We start from the raw sequence: 23,879 nt of genomic DNA, 5'->3' as shown, positions 1-23,879 counted from the left end.
TGGGGTCATGGACCTAACAAGGGAGTCGCAGAGGGAATGGTCTTTACTGAACTCATGTAGGGGTGGAAAGAAAAATATACCCCGGTGATTGGGTCTGTTTGTAGATTGTGAAAATGGTGGAGGATACTGCGATGTATCCGGAAGTTGATGGAGTGGAAGGTGAGGACCAGGGGTTTCTGTCTTTGTTGCGATTGGAGGGGTGGGGTTCAAGGGTGGAGGTGTGGGAAGTGGATGAGATGTGCTGGAGGGCAGCATCAACAATGTGGGAAGGGTAATTGCGATCTTTGAAGAAGGAGGCCATCTGGTATGTTCTGTGGTGGAATAGTAAAGAAAGGTAGGGAATGGAGCACTGTTATCTTTTTGCAGCCAAAGTATTTTACCAATAGTGGGAAAGGTAGATGACAGATGTCCTCCCCAGAAACCAATTGCACCACTTAAGAACCTTTTCCAACAACCTCTGGCATTTTACCAGTGGTGGATGGTTCACCATTGCACAGGGAGAAAGACAATCTTGTCAGCTTCCCTGAAGTTTTGGGGCTGTTCTGCTGTAGCACCCTGTGGGAAGAGGCTACAGGCTTTAGGAAAGTGGCAGTGCACTGTTGTAGTTTTGGATATTTTCTGATCACCCTGTTCAGGAACATTATTATATATCTCTGGAGCAGCTGGGACTTGAACTCCCACTTCCTGGTTCAGAGAAGGGACACTATTGCTGCACCACAAGAACACTCCAGTCCCTGGTTTTATTTTCTAGTCAACCTATTCAGGGCTGTTATCTCACACCTCTGGAGCAGGTGGGACTTGTACTTGGGTCTCTTAATTCAGAGGAAAGGATGGGACCAGTGTGCCACAAGAGCACAATCCATTTATGGTTCTTTGCCTATTTTTCTAATCAAACTGTTCATAGTTGCTATCTCACACCTCGAGAGCAAGTGGGACTTGAACCCAGGTCTCTTGGCCCAGGCTTAGGGACACTATCACTGTGCCACAAGAACCTAAACCGTCCATGATATTTATCCTTGTTATGCTTCCTTGTAGCAGATGGGTAGAACTAAGCGGTGAATTGAGTTATTTTAGCAGACGATTGAAAGTTAGCTTCTTTATTTTGGGTCTGGTGTCTCAAATAGTATAGTCTGGGCAAGGATGGCAAATTTCATTCCTTGAAGGACATTAGTGAAGTAGAGAGATTGGTTTTAATAAAAACTCAGTTGTTTTATGGGAATCATCACCAATACTTGTATGAATGATTCTGATATTATCAGTATAGCTTCTAGGTCTAATTCCGGGAGGGCAAAATGGTTTGTATTGGACATCTCAATGGATAACACACATATGCTTTATTCCCCCCTCTCTAAAACAAAATTTCTCAAAGTTAACAAGTGATAAAATATAAACAAATGTCAACAAAATGCTAATATGTTAAATTTGTGTAAAGTTAGATTAACTGCTGCTTACAATTTATCACATATTTTTCATGGCTTAGCAATTGTCTGTTTTCATTTTAATAGGTATTTACTCTGTGGAAAGTAAAGGATACAGTGAAAGGCAAACTCAATGCTGATATTGGAAAGAAAACTGTGGAAGAAGTAAAACAGGATTATTCTGGTCTGAAAACAAAAACTAACTTCTCTTTACACTGCACAGAACAAAATTACCCTTCATTATTCTTTTGAATTGAAAAGCAAACTTGAACAAGTTCATATTCATAATAAATAGTTAATTTTGATGTTTTAAATTAGTGTCATCTTTAGGTGGTCAGGTATATTCTTGTACTGAAATAATTACAACTTCTTGTTGGACTCCATTACTGACAATGAAATATTACAGAAGTGAAATATTTTGGTTTGCATCATTATTTAGATGCCATTTCAATACAAGGGAATCCCTAGGATTTTAATGAGCAAGAAGAAGCATGACTTACTGAGAACTTTTTTTCATGATTTAAGTATTCCAAAGCTTTCCTACATCTTTCCTGATGTGCACCAAAGTCCTGTTCACCCATCACCCAGTGCTCGCTGACCTACATTGACTCCTGTTTAGTATTGTCTTGATTTTACAGTTCTTATCTTTGCTTTTAAAGTCACCTGTGGCCTTGGCCTTCCCTATCTGTGTAATCTCCTCCAATTATAACCTTCAAGTTATTTGAAATCTTCTTTGTTTTAGCCTCTGTGTAACCTTGATTTCAATTGGTTCACTCATGGTGGCTGTGCCTTTTAGTTGCCTTAAGTTTTGCCATTTCCTCCCTAAGCTTTGCCAATTCTTTACCTCACTTTACAACTTTTAAATCAATCCTTAATATCTTTGACCAAGCTGTTGGTTGTCTGAACTAATATTACCAATGTAGTTTGGTTTTATGTCTTGTTTTATAATAGTATCATGAAGTTCTTGAGAATGCTCATCACATTAAAGACGCTGTATAAATATAGCTGTTGTCATTATAAATTTATTATGATGTTGCCAGGGATGAGAATTTGCATGTCTGAACACACAGTTGAGAATTTAACATTATTACCCCCGTTGGCTCAGAGGTTATGGGTGACCTGATAATGGTCTTCAGGATTAAAAAAATGTTGTTTTCAGTAATATAGCTATACAAGAGCACAAACTTAAGGTACAATAAAATAATTGAAGTGGAGTTAGGGAAAAAAGTACCTTTGCACAGTGGGTGGGTAGGGGGTGCGTGCAGCAAATGTAATTTACGGATTATATGGATCCTTTGGCTTACTTCTGTGTTGTATCATGCTGTGTAGAATGCGTAATGTAATTTTAGCCTTTTGTAGTTTACTTATGGGCATTTGGAAATCAGATGTCTCGAATTGGGTTCAATATATATCGATAAGTACATTTATAGATTTACTGGTCTGAACATTTCGTCAGCTATATAGAGCCATAGAGTCACAGAAATACATAGCACAGAAACAGACCCTTTGGTCCGACTCATCCATGCTGACCAGATATCCTAAACTAATCTACTCCCATATTATTGATACATCTTTAAAGCACTCTGAAATTATTTTTTAAATTGTTTGGCATGTTTTTGATGAATCATGTTTGTTTACATCTACATTTATGCATAGATTTTCAGTTTCATTAACCTAAACATATTGAGTTGCAATTGTGTGAACAGAATCATTCATTTATGACGGTTAACTGTCAATTTTCCTGCTCCTTGGATGCTGTCTGACCTGTTGTGCTTTTCCAACACTACTCTAATCTTCAGCATCTGCAGTACCCACTTTCACCTCCTTGAGTTACTGTCAGTCACTGAGTGCTTCTGTTGGAAGGCATGAGAAAGCTGGTTAACATGACCTTGTATGGACTTGTGTGTGGATGACATATGTAGAATGAATGCCCTTTTCTTCATGATTTTTACATTGTTGATTTAATCAAATTAATAAAAAAAGGCTATTATTAACTTGTTATTACGCTTTCGTCTGATGTGCTTAATGATACTCAAGAAGCTTAGCAGTATCTAAGACAAAGTCGTCCACTTGATTGACTCACCATTCACCATCTCGAACATTCACTCTTTCCACTACAAATGCACAGCAGCAACAGTGTGTACCATCCACAGAACGTATGGTTGCAAGTCTCCATAATCCTTTTGAGCGCACTCAATAGCACTATGGATGTGCCTGTATCACATGGACTGGACTGCAAGAGTTCAATACAGAATCTCCCCATCAGCTTCTCAAGATCAATTAATGACAGGCAACAACTGCTATCCTAGCCGATGATGTTCCTATCCTAAGAATAAATTATAAAGTTTTTGGAATCAAATCTGGCATTTAAATATTAACACATAACTCCATTTTATACTGCTGTTGTTTGTAGCTATTTCCGCCAGAGATCTGCTATCATGGATTACCACACTCACCTGTCTTGTATTGTCCTCGTGTAATTCACTGCAGCTGGTTTGCAACAATTCTGTGGCATCTATATTCAAATAACACCTAGATCAACCTCAGAGTGATACAAGTAGTTACTTCAAGCATACACCTTTAGGTAGCTTTTCATAAATTCATAGAATCCCTGTAGTGTGAAACATTAATCCCATTGAGTCGACACCGACCTTCCAAAGAGCAGCCTACTCAGATCCACCCCATCCCTGTATTTCCCATGGCTAATCCACCTAGCCCACACATCACTGGACACTATGGGCAATTTAGCATGGCCAAACATCTAACTTGCACATCTTTTGGACTGTGGGAGGAAACCAGAACACCTGGAGGAAATCCACACAGACATGGGGAGAATGTTCCTGAGGCTGAAATTGAACACAGGTCTCTGGCACTGAGGCAGCAGCACTTACCGCTGAGACACTATGCTGCTGTTTTATTTTACAAACATGTGGAGATGCTGCTTTTGGACTAGGGTGGACAATGTTACAAATCACACTATAACCCAGGTTATAGTTGGGAAGTCATGTTGCAGCTGTACAGGACATTGGTTAGGCCACTGTTGGAATATTACGTGCAATTCTGGTCTCCTTCCTATCGGAAAGATGTTGTGAAACTTGAAAAGGTTCAGAAAAGATTTACAAGGATGTTGCCAGGGTTGGAGGATTTGAGCTATAGGGAGAGGCTGAACAGGCTGGGGCTGTTTTCCTTGGAGTGTCAGAGGCTGAAGGGTGACCTTAGAGGTTTACAAAATTATGAGGGGCATGGATAGGGTAAATAGGCAAAGTCTTTTCCCTGGGGTCGGGAGTCCAGAACTAGAGGGTGAGAGGGGAAAGATATAAAAGGGACCTAAGGGGCAACTTTTTCATGCAGAGGGTGGTACATATATGGAATGAGCTGCCAGAGGAAGTAGTAGAGGCTGGCACAATTGCAACATTTAAGAGGCATTTGGATGGGTATATGAATAGGAAAGGTTTGGAGGGATATGGGCCAGGTGCTGGCAGGTGGGACTAGATTGGGTTGGGATATCTGGTCGGCATGGATGCTGTACATCTCTAAGACTCTGTTTATTTGGAAGTACTAGCTTTTGGAGCACTGTTGGACTATAACCTGGTGTTGTGTGATTTTTAACATTGTCCTTTTACAAAGAAATTGATTTAGTATTTGGTTCTCTTCCCATGTTCTTTCTGCCTGTGTTAATGACTCTGTAGCAAAATGGGTGGGGAGGGAAGGGAGGGAAGAGGAAGAGCATCTGCATACCAGTAACTTTACCAACACAGAGTAACCTGTGGAAGTTGCTTTGCTGTATTAGGTAACAGATTGGAATTAGAGATTAATAATTTTGCATCCTTGGATATGGGTTGTTCAACCAGTTCTTCAGCTCATTGACAGGGGAAGTATCATCCAACTGAGGACAGTTTCTGCAGGTTTAAGAGTCCTGCATATGCCATTTGTAAGACCGACTGAGAGTTTAGATTAGATTAGCTTCCCTACAGTGTGGAAACAGGTCTTTCGGCCCAACCAGTCCACACCGACCGTCCGAAGAGTAACCCACCCGGACCTATTTCCCTCTGACTAATGCTCTATGGGCAATTTAGCATAGCCAATTCACCCAACCTGCACATCTTTTGACTGTGGGAGGAAACTGGAACACCCGGAGGAAACCTACGCGACATAGGGAGAATATGCAAACTCCACACAGCCAGTCGCCCGAGGCTGGAATCAAACCCGTGTCCCTGGTGCTGTGAGGCAGTAATGCTAACCACTGAGCCACTTAGAAATTTCACCAATAACAACCATTTCTTTTTAGACAAAAGGGATGGAAATCTGGTCACCACTAATTTAAATTAAATCAGTCTTCCATGCTACCAAGAATTGGCATGTCTGATGTCAGCACTGAAAATGTGTTGCTGGAAAAGCGTAGCAGGTCCGGCAGCATCTGATGAGCAGGAGAATCGACGTTTCGGCATGAGCCCTTCTTCAGGAACATCGATTCTCCTGCTCCTTGGATGCTGCCTGACCTGCTGCACTTTTCCAGCAACACATTTTCAGCTCTGATCTCCAGCATCTGCAGTCCTCACTTTCTCCATGTCTGATGTCAGTCTCTCACACTCATTCTTCAAAACAACCTAACAACGATATGAAATGCTGCGTAATTTCATAAACTATCATCATGATAAAATGAATCATTAGACATAGCTGACATGCATTACTCCATTTGTTATCATGTCAACAGCACTTCTCATTGTTGCTCCAATACAGTATCTAAGTTATAGTGACACAACAATGGCAATATTGATTCATAATTGAAATATGTTTCCTATGTCTATTTTGTGGTCTTCTGTGTATTCCATGTAATTCTTCTTCTTGAAAATGTGACTGCCATTTTGAGTTGCACCAGAAATAATGTAGCAGGATCAGAATCATATTAAATTTTTTTGTCAAAGATTTTTTGTAAGATTCTATTTTTCTTTCAAGGCTCACAATAAATAATCCCTCCTGTAAGCAGATATCACAATCCTTATAAGTTATCTTTACCACCTAATATCTGGTCATTTTTACACTTGACCTTTCAGTCAAAATTGGTTCCAATTCTTAATCATTTAGAATCAACTTACAGAAGAAAAAAAGTCATCAGTTGGTCTTGACATACGTAATGGGGGAATAGTTGTGATATTGTAGCATCAGTTAGTTTAGTTATTTATAGAATGGTTCTTGACAACAATGCACTGTCCCCATAATGGCTGAAATAGCTCTTGATGTTTGCCTCTTCTCCTTGCTCAATATTGTGACACCATTAAGCCATGACTAGCAATGCATGGATAATAAGGAAGCCACAAGAAGAGGGAAAGTTTTGACTTTGGGTGACAGTGTAAAATGGATGAAACAGGAAGACTTCTCATTTGAATTGAAAATTGGGATAGTTGCAGCACAAATGGCGAACCTGATATCTCATGTATTAATTGATCATTCAAACCTAATATGCTCATTCAAAATCTTCAGATGAATGCGATGATCTTAATCTTATTTTTTTATAATTTGCACCATTTTTACTGTTGAATGACTGTTATTTTTGCTTGAATAACATCAACCACTGCAAACTTAGGCATTTCTTCCTCTGTTTAAAAAGAAAATCTTGGAATGACACACGTGGAACCTAATTAATTTACTTATTAAAATGTTTTATGTATAATTACATCTTGAGAAAGAGAGGGTAGCCTTATTCAAAAATTCCAAAGAAGTAATTGAACTCAAAATATTCTCTCTGAGAAGCTGCCAGACCTGCTGACTTTCTCTTTGTTTTTTTGTAACACTTTGTTTAGTTATAGTAAATAGTCTTATTTTGTCAAAGGAAAAGTTTAAATTTGTCTATGAATGCTTGAGTAACATAGATGCCTACTGCAAGATAGGTGGAGCTTTTATCCCTTGTTTTCAATTTTCAAGTTTTGGCTATTTGGTTCAACAATCTTGCACAGGCTAGGAGGACAAATGGGTGAGAGCTTCAGTTGGGTGACTGATTCCACGGTGCCAGAAGTGAGATTGGCAAAATTGGTCAGACACCAGATGAATTGATGGAGGCTAGTAGTGGGCACTGTCAGGCTGAAGCTTCTGGAGGATATCAGCTGGAAATATCTCATGGGCTCCTGACTGGGCTTTCTACCTCTCATGCTGCCAGCCATTCGGGAGCACTTTATTGGAAATCTAAATGGATATCTACAGCAGGTCAATCAATGCTTAAGGTCCAGACTTGGCAGTTAATAATGTGGTATCGTTTTTGTAAATAGTAAAGTTATAACCTTTAAAACTCTTTTCATAGTTGCATATTCCAAAGATAGTTGCAATGTTGGTTGACCTGAATATCAATGTTGGTCTTGGGCAGAGTTTAATTTCATGAGCATACAAGTGGAATTCTCAAGCCATGACGTCAAGACAGGTTTGTTTTATTTTGTGTACTTCATCCCCCATGCAATCAGATCATGGCTTGGGGACTGTGTTAATTCACTCATTGAGAGATCTATTTGACTCAAAGGTGGGATTTTCGGATTTTAGCAATTCTGACTCTTCCTGAGAGGAGTCAGCGAATATTCTTTACCTCCAAGAATCCAGCCTCTTGCTTGCTTAGCAGAAGCAAAGATTGAAAAGAATGGAGTACTGCTGCAATATAAAAGTGTCATCATGGCTGCTAAAAAAAACTGGACACAGACCTCCATTATGTGCTGTTGATATTTTGGTTATGCATTATTTGAGCATAACTCCTATTGTCCATGGGGACAGTGATAAAATGTTTATGATAGCGTCCATGACATTAGTCAGCTGCTTAATACAAAATTAACAGAGGATTGTCTGGTTTATCGATCTCTTCTATGGAATCCTGGTTGGCTTACTGTGGCAGTTGGTTCAGTTAGAGTCATAAACACATACAGTACAGAAACAGACACTTTGGTCCAACTCCTCCATGCTAAATAAATCTAGTCCCATTTGCCAGCATTTGGCCTCTATCCCTCTAAATCCTTTCTCTTCATATACCCATTCAAATGCTTTTTCAATGTCGTAGTATGTGCGAGCCTCCACCATTTCCTCTGGCAGCTCATTCCATACACGCACCACCCTCTGCATAAAAAGGTTGCTCCATAGGTCCCTTTTAAATCTTTCCCTTCTCACTATAGACCTAAGCCCTCTACTTTTGGACTTCGCTATCCTGGGGAAAAGACTTTGTCTATTTACCCTATCCATGCTCATGATTTTATAAACTTTTATAAGGTCACCCCTCAGCCTCTGATGCTCCAGGAAAAACAGCCCCAGCCTATTCTGCCTCTCCCTATAGCTCAAACCCTCCAACACTGGCAACATCCTTGTAAATCTTTTCTGAACCCTTTCAAGTTTTACAACATTCTTTCTACAGGAGGGAAACCAGAAGTGCATGCATGTATTCCAAAACTGGCCTAACCAATGTCCTGTACAGCAGCAACATGACCTCCCAACTCTTGCACCATACTCAATGTACTGACCAATAAAGGCAAGCATACTAAATGCCTTCTTCACAATTCTACTCTATCTGTGACACCATTTTCAAGGAACTATAAATCTGTAGGTCTCTTTGTTCAGCAACACTTCCCAGGATCTTACCATTAAGTTATAAGTCCTGTCCTGATTTGCCTTTCCAAAATGCAGCACCTCAGATTTACCGAAATTAAACTCCATCTGCTGCTCCTTGGGCTCATTGGCCCATTTGATTAAGAACCCTTTGTAATCTGAGATAACCTTCTTCTTTGTCCACGACATCTCCAATTTTGGTGTCATCTGCAAACTTACTAACTATTTCTCCTATGTTCACATCCAAATCATTTATATAAATAACAAAAAGCAGCACAGGTCCTTGTGGCACACCACTGGTCACAGGCCTCCAGTCTGAAACACATCCCTCCAACACGACCCTCTGTCTTCTACCTTCAAGCCAGTTCTGTATCCAAATAGCGAGTTCTCCCTGTATTCCATGTGATTTAACCTTGCTAACCATGATGAGCCTTGTCGAATGCCTTATTGAAGTCAATATAGATCACATCCATCGCTCTGCCCTCATCAATCCTCTTTGTTACTTCTTCAAAAAACTCAAACAAATTTGTGAGACATCTTATTGAAGGAGGTGACACAATTATTTGACACCCTTTTCAGAGCCTTCAAATGCACTGCTTCTTAGAGAATTGTGGGTATTTGGTTCTAAACTTCCTAACTCTTTTGGGATGGTTTAAAAAAAAAGGTGCAAGTACAACTCTTTATGTTTGCTCTTTCCTCCAGCTTCAAATGCCCCTCTTCCTCCTCTAAAGTAGAATTCTGAGAAGGATCTTCCTGAAGAAGAGTATGATGGAAAAGCGCCTTTCAAGTTCAGAATTTTATTCAGTAGCTACAGTTACTTTAAAATCATCTAAATAGCAAAATATTATCATGTATTCCAAATAAAAGTGTCTCACAAGATTTTCACACGTTTTATCTGACAGTAGCAGAACATACCTTCAAATAATGCTGAAAGTGGCCACTTCATGAATTGCAGTATCCAAGGTTTGCGGATGAGAGCAGGAACTGATGATAGCAACAGACTGAGATGAAAATAAGATCATGGGTCATAAATACATCATTTGATTCCGATTTGCATTTATTAATGAGGCTCCTATCTGTTTCCAGCAGGAGATTTGACCTAGATCAAAGTGCACCTGAAAACCAGAGTGAGCAGAAACCAAGCAGTAAACCTGAACTTCAAACATAGATGTTAATTTAGTTCCACTACTTCATTATTTTTAAAGTGAAAACAAGGTGGGAAGAGCATGTAAGTTATGGCCAATAAATTTATGTGACTCCATTTTTCCCAATACAGTTATACTAATCATATTATTTAAAAAGGCAATAATAATGCATAAGATAATTTCTGTGAAGAACTTTAATTTTGAGTGATACATTGTGTAGCACAAACATATTTGCATAAAATTGTTCTCTGCACGACTTCATCCATTTCTTAACACATGATTTTGGCATTATGTAACACATAATAAGCTTATTTACTTGAATAACAAATGATAACATCACATTGGGGCTGGCAATAAACAAATAAATAACTAATGCCTGTAAAAATGGTATGGCAATTATCATGAGGGATTTTAATCTACTTGTAGATTGGTCGAACCAGCTCAGTCAGGGTAGCCTTGAGGAGGAGTTAATTGAGTGTATCCGTGATAGTTTTCTTTAACAGTATGTAATGGAACCGACGAGGGAGCAAGCTATCCTAGATTTGGCTTTGTGTGATGATACAGGAATAATTAATGACATCATAGTTAGGGAGCCTCTTGGAAGGTGTGATCACAGTATGGTTCAATTTGGAATACAGATGGAGAGTGTGAAGATAAAATCCAATACCAGAATCCTGTGCTTGAGTAAGGGGGACTATAATGGAATGAGGGAGGTTCTGGGTAATCCAAGATGGAGGACGGGAAAAATTTCTGGCTGTAACAGTTGCTCCTTTTTTGAGGTGTTTTACGTGCTGGAAGTGATTTCCTCGAATTCCAGGAGAAGCAATTACTGTTTCATATGCTGTTGCATTGTTTTGGAACTTTTGGAAAAAAAAAGTCAAAACAACAGCAGTTTTACAAGGGTGAAAACAGACAAAGGAAGCACATGGTGAGGTCAGTGCAGGAGAGAGAGAAAGAAACTGACATTGCCTTTGCTGTTTGAATTCATGTATCAGTGGACGTTGGAGTGTGTCTGGGAAAATTAACAAACAGTGAAATTCACAACTGATCTTGGAGGAACTGTTTGGGCGAAATTCACAGCACAGAATCAGATAAGTGTATTGATTTAAGTGGCTTACAGAAAGTCTGCAGTAGTGAGTAGAGTGGGTTCTTTCTTGATTATATGTTTTTGGAGCTATGTCTCTTGATTAAATTTAAAATTTAAGCCAGAACTTTTAATTTAACCTGGGGCAGTGTTTGCAGAGGAATAAGATGGTATTATTTTCTGGGTCTGTAAATTGTAAAGGAGCAAAAATGGCCTTAGTAGAGTGATATGTACTTCTTGTCAGATATGGGAGTTTAGAGAGAGTTTAAGGGTTACTGCGGATTATATCTGTAATAAATGCTGTTGGCTGCGAATCTTATGAGATCGAATGGATCGGTTGGAGAGACAATTAGAAGGAATGAGGAATTTGCAACAGCAACAGTATGTGAAGGATGGCAGTTATAGGAAGGGGGGAAATAGATGGGTTAACTCCAGGAAAGGTAAGAGAGGTAGGCAGCTAGTGCAGGAGTCTTTTGTGGATATACCCATTTCGAACAGGTATGCTGTTTTGGAAAATGTAGGGGGTGATGGATTCTCAGGGGAATGTAGCACGAACAGCCATGTTTCTGATATGGAGACTGGCTGTAATGAAATGAGGGGTATGTCGGGTTCCAAGAGATCAATTGTGTTAGGGGATTCTCTCGTCCGAGGTACAGGCAGACGTTTCTGTGGCCAGCAGCGAAAAATCAGAATGGTGTATTGCTTCCCTGGTGACAGGATCAAGGATGTCTCAGAGAGGGTACAGACAGTTCTCACTGGGGAGAGGGGCCAGCAAGAGGTCATTGTCCACATTGGAAACATGGTTCCATGAATGCATGGTTGAGGAACTGGTATATGGGAGAAGGAGTCACATTTTTGAATCATTGGAATCTCTTCTGGGGTAGAAGTGACCTGTACAAGAAGGACGGATTGCACATAAATTTGAAGGGGACTAATATACTGGCAGGAAAATTTGCTAGAGCTGCTTGTGAGGAGATAAACTAGTGAGGTGGGGGGTGCTGGGATCCAGGGAGACGGTGAGGAAAGAGGTCAATCCGAGACTGGTACAGTTGAGAACAGAAGCGAGTCAAACAGTAAGGGTGGGCAGGGACAAGATAGGACTAATAAATTAAACTGCATTTATTTCAATGCAAGGGGCCTAACAAGGAAGGCAGATGAACTCAGTGCATGGTTAGGAAGATGGGACTGGGATATCATAGCAATTACAGAAACATGGCTCAGGGATGGGCAAGACTGGCAGCTTAATATTCCAGGATACAAATGCTACAGGAGGATAGAAAGGGAGGCAAGAGAGGAGGGGGAGTGGCATTTTTGATAAGGGATAGCATTACAGCTGTGCTGAGGGAGGATATTCCTGGAAATACATCCAGGGAAGTTATTTGGGTGGAACTGAGAAATAAGAAAGGGATGATCACCTTATTAGGATTATATTATAGACCACCTAATAGTTAGAGGGAAATTGAGAAACAAATTTGTAAGGAGATCTCAGCTATCTGTAAGAATAATAGGGTAGTTATGGTAGGGGATTTTAACTTTCCAAACATTGACTGGGACTGCCATAGTGTTAAAGGTTTAGATGGAGAGGAATTTCTTAAGTGTGTACAAGACAATTTTCTGATTCAGTATGTGGATGTACCTACTAGAGAAGGTGCAAAACTTGACCTACTCTTGGGAAATAAGGCAGGGCAGGTGACTGAGGTGTCAGTGGGGGAGCACTTTGGGGCCAGCGACCATAATTCTATTAGATTTAAAATAGTGATGGAAAAGGATAGACCAGATCTAAAAGTTGAAGTTCTAAATTGGAGAAAGGCCAATTTTGACAGTATTAGGCAAGAACTTTCAAAAGCTGATTGGAGGCAGATGTACGCAGGTAAAGGGACAGTTGGAAAATGGGAAGCCTTCAGAAATGAGATAACAAGAATCCAGAGAAAATATATTCCTCTCAGGGTGAAAGGGAAGGCTGGTAGGTATAGGGAATACTGGATGACTAAAGAAATTGAGGGTTTGATTTAGAAAAAGAAGGAAGCATATGTAAGGTGTAGACAGGATAGATCAAGTAAATCCTTAGAAGAGTATAAAGGAAGTAGGAGTATACTTAAGAGGGAAATCAGGAGGGCAAAACGGGGACATGAGATAGCTTTGGCAAATAGAATTAAGGAGAATCCAAAGGGTTTTTACAAAGGGTAACTAGGGAGAGAATAGGGCCCCTCAAAGATCAGCAAGGCGGTCTTTGTGTGGAGTCGCAGAAAATGGGGGAGATACTAAACGAGTATTTTGTATCAGTATTTACTGTGGAAAAGCATATGGAAGATATAGACTGTAGGGAAATAGATGGTGACATGTTGCAAAATGTCCATATTACAGAGGAGGATGTGCTGGATGTTTTGAAACTGGTAAAGGTGGGTAAATCCCCAGAAGCTGATCAGGTGTACCCTAGAACTCTGTTAGAAGCTAGAGATGTGATTGCTGGGCCTCTTGCTGAGATATTTGTATCATCGATAGTGACAGGTGAGGTGCCGGAAGACTGGAGGTTGACTAATGTGGTGCCACTGTTTAAGAAGGGTGATAAGGACAAGCCAGGGAACTATAGACCAGTGAGCCTGATGTCAGTTGTGGGCAAGTTGTTGGAGAGAATTCTGAGGGACAGGATGTGCATGTATTTGAAAAGGCGAGGACTGATTAGGGATAGTCAACATGGCTTTGTGCATTGGGAAATCATGTCTCACAAAGAGGATTGATGAGGGTAGAGCGGTAGATGTGATCTATATGGACTTCAGTTCGACAAGGTTCCCCATGAGAGACTGGTCAGCAAGGTTAGATCTCAAGGAATACAGGGAGAACTAGTCATTTGGATACAGAACTGCCTGAAAGGTAGAAGACAGGGTGGTGGTAGTGGAGGGTTGTTTTTCAGACTGGAGGCCTGTGACCAGTGGAGTGCCACAAGGATCGGTGCTGGATCCTCTACATTTGTCATTTACATAAATGATTTGGATGCGAGCAAAAGAGGTACAGTGAGTAAGTTTGCAGATGACTCCAAAATTGGAGGTGTAGTGGACAGCGAAGAGGGTTACCTCAGATTACAACAGGATCTTGACCAGATGGGCCAATGGGCTGAGAAGTGGTAGTGGTATTAATTTAGATAAATGCGAGGTGCTGCATTTTGGGAAAGCAAATCTTAGCAGAACTTATACACTTCATGGTAAGATTCTAGGGAGTGTTGCTGAACAAAGAGACCTTGGAGTGCAGGTTCATAGTTCCTTGAAAGTGGAGTCGCAGGGAGAGAGGATAGTGAAGAAGGCGTTTGGTTTGCTTTCCTTTATTGGTCAGAGTATTGAGTACAGGAGTTGGGAGGTCATGTTGCGGCTTTACAGGACATTGGTTAGGCCACTGTTGGAATATTGCGTGCAATTCTAGTCTCCTTCCTATCGGAAAGATGTTGTGAAACTTGAAAGGGTTCAGAAAATGTTGCCAGGGTTGGAGGATAAGAGCTATAAAGAGAGACTGAACAGGCTGGGGCTGTTTTCCATGGAGCGTCGGAGGTTGGGGGATGACCTTATAGAAGTTTACAAAATTATGAGGGGCATGGATAGGGTAAATAGGCAAAGTCTTTTCCCTGGGGTCGGGGAGTCCAGAACTAGAGGGCATAAGTTTAGGGTGAGAGGGGAAAGATATAAAAGAGACCTAAGGGGCAATCCTTTCACACAGAGGGTGGTACGTGTATGAAATGAGCTGCCAGAGGAAGTGGTGGAGGCTGGCACAATTGAAACATTTAAGAGGCATTTGGATGGGTATATGAATAGAAAGGGTTTGGAGGGATATGAGCCGGGTGCTGGCAGGTGGGACTAGAGTGTGTTGGGATATCTGGTCGGCATGGACATGTTGGACCGAAGGGTCTGTTTCCATGCTGTACATCTCTGACTCCATGACTATGACTTGGCTAAAGTAGACCGGAAACAAAAATTTTATGGTGGGACAATTGACAATTAACAGTGGAGGACTTTCAAAGCAATTTTTCAAAGTGGTCAGCAAAAGTATATTCCAGTGAAAAGGTAGCTGAAAATGTGTTGCTGGAAAAGTGCAGCAGGTCAGGCAGCATCCTAGGAGCAAGAGAATCGACGTTTCGGGCATGAGCCCCCCTTCAGTAATTCCTGAAGAAGGGCTCATGCCCGAAATGTTGATTCCCCTGCTCCTTGGATGCTGTCTGACCTGCTGCACTTTTCCAGCAACACATTTTCAGCTCTGATCTCCAGCATCTGCAGTCCTCACTTTCCCCCAGTGAAAAGGTAGGACTGCTAAAATAAAAAGGAGTAATCTTCCGTGGGTGTCTAAGGGAATAAGGGAGGCAATCAAATTGAAAGAGTAGGCATACAGAGTAGCCAAAAATAGCATCAAACTAGAAGATTGTGAAAACTTTAAAGGTCAACAGAAAGCCACAAAAGAGCTGTAAGGAAAAGTAAGATAGAACATGAGAAGAAAATGGCACAGAATATAAATTCAGTTCGCAAAAGTTTCTATAAATATATAAAACAAAAAAGAGTGGCTAAAATAAACATTGGCCCTTTAGAGGATGAGAAGGGGAATTTAGTTATGGGATATGATGAAATGGCTGAGGCATTGAATAGGTATTTCGTATCTGTCTTCACAGTGGAGAACACTAATAACATGCCAGTAATTGACAAAGAGACGAAGGTAGGTGAGGACCTGGAAACAATCATTATTACGGAAGAGGGGCTAGTGTTGGGCAAGCTAATGGAGCCACGGATTGATACGTCTGCTGGCCCTGATTGACTGCATCCCAGGATACTAAAAAGATGGCAGGAGTAATAGCAGGTGCACCGACGGTAATTTTCCAAAATTCGCTGGACTCTGGGGCAGTCCCAGCAGATTGGAAAACAGCAAATATGATGCTTTTTTTAAAAAGGGATGTAGACCAAAAATGGGGAATTATAGACCGGTTAACTAATCTCTGTAGTGGGCAAGATGTTTGAATCTATTATCAAGGAAGAGATAGCAAGGCATCTCAATAGAAATTGTCCCGACACAGCATGGGTTCATGAAGGGCAGGTCATGCTTGGCAAATCGTTTGGAATTCTATGAAAACATTACGAGCAAGGTGGACAATGGGGAGCCAATGGATGAGGTATACCTAGATTTTTAAAAGGCCTTCGACAAGGTGCCGCACAAGAGGCTGCTGCATAAGATAACGATGCATGGTGTTAGGGGTGAAGTATTAGCATGGATAGAGGATTGGTTAACTAACAGGAAGCATAGAGTGGGGATAAATGAGTGCTATTCTGGTTGGCAATCAGTGACTAGTGGTGTGCCTCAGGGATTGGTGTTCGGGCTGCAATTATTTACAATCTATATAGATGATTTGGAGTTGGGGATCATGTGTAGGGTGTCAAAGTTTGCAGATGACACTCAGATGAGTGGAAGAGCAAAGTGTGCAGAGGACTGTGGAACTTTGCAGAGGAACATAGATACATTGAGTAAGTGGGCAAAGGTCTGGCAGATGGAATCTAATGTTAATAAATGTGAGGTCATATATTTTGGTCAGATTAATAGTAAAAAGGACTATTCCTTGAATGGTAAAAAGCTGCCCTATGCTGTTATGCAGAGGGACCTGGGTGTCCTTGTGCATGAATCACAGAAGGTTGGTCTGCAACAAATAATTTGGATGGCAAATGGAATTTTTTTCCATCATTGCTAAAGGAATTGAGTTTAAAAGCAGAGAGGTTATGTTGCAGCTGTACAAGGTGCTGGTGAGGCCACACCCTGGAGTATTGCATGTAGTTTTGGTTTCCTTTCTTGAGAAAGGATGAGCTGCAGAGGAGGTTCACTTGGTTGATTCCAGAGTTGAGGGGGTTGGTTTATGAGGAGAGACTGAGTAGATTGGGATTATATTCATTGGAATTCAGAAGATTGATAGAGGATCTTATAGAAACATAGAAAACTACGAAGGGAAGAGATAAGATTGAAGTAGAGAGGGTTCTTCCACTGGCAGGTGAAGCTAGGAGAAGAGGTCATAGCCTCAAGATGAGAGGGAGCAGACTTAGGACTGAACTGAGGAACTCCTTCACCCAGAGATTGTTAATTTCTGAATTCCTTGCCCAGTGAAGTAGTTGACATTATTTCAGTTAATGTTTTTAATGCTAAGGTAGATAAATTTTTGAACAATAAAGGAATTAATGGATAGGGTGAGAGGGCGAGTATGTGGAGCTGAAGCCAGGAAAAGATCAGCCATGATCTTCTTGAATGGCGGAGCAGGCTCGAAGGGCCAGATGGCCTACTCCTGCTCCTTGTCCTTATGTTTTAACTGCACTCGATGGAGTTGAACCTCAAGGCATGAGTCTGAATTATGTACTCCAATATTTGAAAGATGTATTGAAGTAATGCCTGTCTAATCCAGAGGCAAGAGTCCAAGTGCAAAGCTATAATGAGGATTTTTAACCTCTTGGTAGTAATTTCTCCATTATGTATATATTCACAATGTGAATTAATGCGAGAGATACATCAACATTTCCAACTGTTTAAGGTGTAACTTTTGGCAAATCTATGATTTCAGCATTTTCTACGTTTAAGATCAGAATTCCAACATTTGATGTGCTTCATTTTTTCATCTTTATTGTTGACTTTATAAAGTGCCTGAATCAGTCAAAATTAATCCCTGTGCTCAGTTTGAATCATGGAATGATAGAAATTTACAGGATGTGAGGCAGTTTGACTTGTGCGTAAGGTGACACATTGAAATATCGGTTGTGCTTTATCTCACATCCCCCTTTTTGTCTATAATGTGGTGATCTGCCAATGTTTTGTGGCCTTTTGACTTCAGCAGGATGGCTGTATCTGATCAAGTAATCCTTATGTTAGTGCCTATAACATTAAAATAGGTCTCAGTAATTTGGTACTTAAGGTTAGAAAAGAAGTTTATCCTGGTATATACATACATACAGTCACAGACATGTCAGTGTCTGAGCAATTACTAAACTTTTTGGTTACAAACCACAGCACCCTTCCATCAACGTGTCATGCTTCAAGTGACCCCTGCTAAGTTGAATCTGAGACCTTTATTCCATCAAGGCACATGCAATGTTAAGGTAATAATATCATGAGTATATTTCTTTTCTTTTAAATATATTTTTATTGAAAAATAATTGATTTTTTAATATTACAAGTACAAAACAATACAATTCAAACAGTACAAAAAAACAATTTAAAAAAACCAACCCACTCTCATACATATGTATAAACATATACAGAAAAGTATAGAATAAAAAAAACCCAAACTGGCCTAACCTTAACCCTATCGCAGGCTACTTTACTAAATAAATAAATAACTAACAACAAACTTATAAATGGCAATAATTCAGCCCAGCTCATACATTCACAGTTCCTCCTCCTTGGATATTGGACTCATAAAACACAATCATTACGGCTACATAAAAGCCCTTGTTAGTCTGGCAGATAAATCTGTATCAAGGTATTCCAAAAAGGGCTGCCATGTCTTACAAAAATTCTCAGTTTTGTGGTGTACCATATTTGAGAGAAAATTCAAGGGAATATGCTCCATAACAATCTTCCGCCAACCCGACAGGCCTGGGGGATTTTCAGATATCCAACCGAGCAAGATATTCTTTCTTGCATGCGACTTGAGAATATTGAAAAGTTTTTTTCTTATGCGCATCTGCAGGAAATACAGTGGGCAGACCCAAAAGGAGGGAGATTGGGTCCTTCTCCACCATTACATCCAAAATCCTCTCCATTGCGCCCACCACAGCGCTCCAATATGTTTGAAGCCTATCACAAGACCAGAGACAAAGGGTAAGAGTGCCCATACAGACCTTGCACTTGGGGCATGCTGAAGATACCCCTGGTTTAAATTTTGACAAACAGACCGGAGCCAAGTGGACACTGTGCAGAATCTTCAACTGTAAAGAATGGGTCTTATTGCAAATTGATATCTTCCTTGCATTCTCCCAAATATCCTCCCATGCGTCTGAGGAGACTTCAACACCCAGCTTTCTCTCCCACATCCTGCAGAGTTGATCAAACTCATCTGAGGTGGCACCCCCCCCAATTGATGATATAAAGTACTGACAGAAAGTGTACTCTTAGCACTTAGCACCCCCCTCTCTATGTCAGATTTGTAGGGATCAGTCAAAAGTGTACTTTTTTTTTTGAATAAAATCCCTAACTTGAAAAAAGCAAAAGAGGTCTCTATTAGATAACTCGTACTTCCGTACTAACTGATTGAAGGACATCATTACATCTCCCTCAAATAAATCGCCCATGCAAGACACACCTGTAGCTGCCCAATGTTTAAATCCTGAATCTATCACCCCCAGTTGAAAATTCAGCATATCCATTAAAGGTAAGCAAAGATGTGTTACCAACATTGCCCTCCCTCTGCCAAATTGCCCTCCATGCTTTAACAGTATTGATAACTATTGGGTTGTGGCAATATTCCCTAATTGTCCTCATTTTTCTCCAAAAACAGCAAACTGATAAGGAGGCACCTTGCCTGGGAGGCTTCGATATCTAGCCATATTGAAAGACGGTCTCCACAAACCCAATCATTCACGTAGGACAAAAGCGAGCTTAGTTGGTCAATTTTAATGTCCAGAAGGTTCTCTCCACCCAATCTGTGAGGCAGTTGCAGTTTAGCTAATTTAATGAGGGGTCGCTTACGATGCCAAATAAAGGAGCTGAACCAGCCATTCAGTCTCCTGAGTATTTGCTTATTGAAAATCAGGGGGAGCATCCGTATAGGGTCTAGCAAACGGGGGAGAATATTCATCTTAATAAGCGCTATCCAACCCAACCATGAGACAGGAAGTGCCTCCCATCTTTGAAGATTTTGTTTAATTTTTTCAAATAATTGAATAAAATTGGCTTTGAACAGCCAATCCAGAACTGGAGTCATGAATATGCCCAAATACACAAAACCTCCCTGTGACCACCTAAATGGGAATCTATAGTAACCCTCAAGACCTAGCTCCTTCATAAGACCACCCATAGGCATAGCCTCTGATTTTGCAAAGTTAATCTCGTACCCCGAAAAGCACCAAACACACGAATGCATTGTATCAGGCGAGGCACTGAAACTGCTGGATTTGTCAAAAAAATTAGGACATTGTCTGCATACAATGAAATCTTATGTAATTTTGACCCCACTTCTGGAGCTGATATATTGGGATCCCCATGAATGGCCTCTGCCAATGGTTCAATCAGCAACGAAAAAAGCAATGGTGAAAGGGGACAGCCTTGCTGGCTGCTCCTAAAAATATTAAAATTGCTTGATCGTACCCCGTTGGTGAGGAGCGCCATGGAGAACCTTTACATATCTTATAAAGACTTCGCCCAAACCAAACTGCTCCAGAGTATAGAAAAGGTACGGCCACTCAACTCGGCCAAATGTCTTCTCTGCATCTAGAGAAATCACCAATTCCTGTATTGACTGTTTTTGGCATGCTTGAATTACATTAAGCAGCCTCCTGACATTATTATTGGAGGATCTGCAACCCTTTATGAAGCCCGTCTGATCCTCTTTATTAATAGAGGATAACACAGACTCCAGCCTTAACGCGAGAATCTTAGAGAGGATTTTAAAGTCCACATTAAGAGCGAGATAGACCTGTACGAAGCACAGTCTTCTGGGTCCTTTCCTTTTTTAAGGACAACTGAAATGTTGGCCACTCACAGAGATGATGGGAGACAATCATGACTGTATGAATCATTAAACACATTGAGCATTGGGCCTGACAGTATACTTATACATTCCTTATAGAAATCACTGGGAGGTCTGTCAGGACCGGGCGCCTTTCCACTCTGAAACTGCCTCCCAACTTCCTGCACTTCTTGCTCTTGTTTGGGAGTCACACCCGGGAGCTTCAGATTCCTAAAGAAAATTCCATTTTGGCCTGCCCCTCCTCACAATCCTCGGGAAAATCTCTGGAACGCCATACTAATCTTTTTAGAATCACGTTAGGTTTCCAGACCCTTCCCTAATTGCTGTAATGGCTTGTGGGGCTCTCCTTTTTCTGGCGAAGTACACTAAGTATTTGCTTGGCTTGACACCATCTCATATAACCTTTGCTTTGCAAAATCCAGTTCCTTCTTTGCCGTCTGCGTGAGCATGGAATTCAATGCAGACCACAGCGCGGTAATCCTCTGTAGTTTGACCAACGAGTTTCTGTCAAAGTAGGCTTTCTCGTATGCCTTTGACTGTGCTTCAAGGCGACGTTGCTGCTCATTCTTCTGCTGCTTCCTACTGGTGGAATATGAAATAACTAACCCCCTAGCATAGGCTTTGGCAGTTTCCCAGAGGACGGATGATCTACCAACCGAGCCTAAGTTGATGTCTAAGAACATCCGAAATTCCCTAGAGAAATATTCCACAAGCTTATTATCCTTGAGGATAAAGGGATCCATTCACTAGTGCCTCCAACCCACTGTAACGTCCTTAATCTTAAACATAAGGTACACTGGATGATCGGAGATGGTAATATTATCAATTGTACAAGATGCCACCAAATCCAGGGTTACCGCAGGGGTCAGAAAAAATCAATCCTAGTGTGACATCTGTGCGGATTGGAGAAAAACATAAAATCCCTACCTTTAGGGTGGGGACGCCTCCAGACATCCACCAATCCTAATTCCCCACACAGACCCACTAACTGTTTAGTTTATACAGAGGGTGAGGGACCTTTGGGTAACCTGTCTACTGTGGAATCCATAAGACAGTTAAAATCTCTCGCTATAATGATGTGCTGGGACTTGAGACTTAGCAGTTTAGAAAAAGCGTCTACCAAAAATTTAAGGGGATGAGCTGGAGGGCAATAAACATTTAAAACACCATATTTTTCCCTATTTATCAAGGCTTTAAGAATTACAGACCTCCCATGTGTGTCTTTAACACACTCTAACAACTTAAATGGGAGATTCTTCCTAACCAATATAGCCACTCCCCTACTTCTGATATCAAATTATGAAAAATAAACTCGGTTAAAACTATTCTGCTGTAATTTCAGATGCTCCTTGTCATCCAAGTGTGTCTCCTGTAACAAAGCAATATCTACCTTCTCCTTTCTAAGACTCAAGAGTACCTCCTTCCTCTTAATTGCTCAGTGACTTTCCTTGATATTCCAGATACACCATTTAATAAATAACATTTAAATTCCAGAGAGGAGGAACCCGAACCACAAACTGCTGAGCCTTAGTGTCACAGGATCCAAATATAAAAACTACATAAACTAAAACCACTACATTTAACAAACCTGCAAAATTATTGAAAATTATAAACAAAAACCAAAGAACAAACCAACATATAAAGCGCCAACAGCGCTGAGTAGGGGAACTCACCTCCTCCCAGAGGGGGCAACTACCCATCCCAAACTTCCCATAAGTAGGCATCTAACCATCCCAGCCACCTTCACTTCTCCCAGCTTCAGCTGCACCAGAAACACAAGCAGAAAAGAATAAACATCCCATAGAATACCAACATGAATTAAAAAAAACACATAAAAAAGGGGAATAAATACCCCACCCATCCTTTCATATTAGAAACTAGAAATATATATCCCAACTGTCGGCAAACATAGTTTAAACCAAATTATTATCAATAGAGAAAAAAAAAAGAAAGCTAAAGCTCCAACTGGACTTCCTCTGTTTCTTTTCCAGAATAATAAACACATACCCAAACAACACTATTTATACATACTAAAATTGTTCAAATTAGATTAGTTTGTCCACAGCCTCTTGCCTTCTCCGATGTGTCAAAGAGATGTATGGATCCATCTAAGGTGAACCAAAGCACTGCTGGATATCTCAGGGAGTACTGAATCCCAAGCTCCCTCAGTCTTTTCTTGACACTGCTATAAGAATTTCTTTTCTGGATCACCGCCACTGAGAAGTCCTGAAAGAACTTTCTGACAGCCCTCATAAATTAGGGCCTTCGAATCCTTCCCCTGGACTCTGGAAGCCTCTGTGGCTTTCTCCTTATCCTGGTAATGATGGAACTGCACCAGGAGAGGACGAGAACATTGACCCAGACCCGATCTCCGCATTGCGATCTGGTAAGCCTCCTCTATCTTCAATCCTCTTATGCGAGCCTCCAAGTCAAGGAATTTTGGCAGCTAATTCTCAACAAATTCTGCAGGCCGCTCACCTTCCTTACCTTCAGACAGACCGATGATCTGAATGTTCTTTTCTCCTGCCTCTGTTCTCAATTATCCACTTTGTCGCGCAAATTACAGACCTGCGTCTCCAGGGCTTGGATCTTATCCTTGAATCAGCTGGCATCAGCTTCCACCACTGTGACCCTGTGCTCCATCTCATCCGTCCTCTTCTCCAAGTCTCCCAGCTGCTGCTCATGCTTCTGCAGCATGAGAGAGATTGGAACCAGCTTCTCTTCAATCTGTTTCCCCATCATCTCGCGAGCTCATTCACCAGGGCCTGGAAAGTAATAGATTCCAAGGATCCCGTAGGCTGAACTGCAGACCTGACCTCGGATGCTCCTCCTCCCTTTTTCGGCATCTCTGGACGACTGGAGATGCAGGTAAGTTAAGTTTTACAAGTTTCTTGGGGCTCCATGATCTTTCCGAAGTCCCAAGATATCACGATGGTCTGGGTTGGGTGGGTTAAAGGTTTGTCCCGCTTGTG

General features: G+C 41.0%; 1 protein-coding gene and 1 long non-coding RNA gene across 2 annotated transcripts in view; one reads left to right on the top strand and one right to left on the bottom strand.

Annotated features, from left to right (window-relative positions):
- The window catches only part of LOC122556650 (electrogenic sodium bicarbonate cotransporter 1-like), a 117,099-nt gene extending 114,719 nt beyond the window's left edge, over window positions 1-2,380 (top strand). The window contains exon 22 of the mRNA XM_043703637.1: window positions 1,506-2,380. The gene's annotated coding sequence lies outside the window, so the exon portion shown is untranslated. The remainder of the gene's footprint in view (window positions 1-1,505) is intronic.
- Window positions 1-23,879, bottom strand: part of LOC122556651 — a 50,914-nt gene that overhangs the window by 17,235 nt on the left and 9,800 nt on the right. The gene's annotated exons all lie outside the window — the stretch shown is intronic.

The sequence above is a fragment of the Chiloscyllium plagiosum genome, chromosome 14 (assembly GCF_004010195.1).
Source record: "Chiloscyllium plagiosum isolate BGI_BamShark_2017 chromosome 14, ASM401019v2, whole genome shotgun sequence".
NCBI lineage: Eukaryota > Metazoa > Chordata > Chondrichthyes > Orectolobiformes > Hemiscylliidae > Chiloscyllium > Chiloscyllium plagiosum.
Note: the sequence above shows the minus strand (reverse complement) of the source record. Positions and strands in the feature narration are given on the sequence as shown.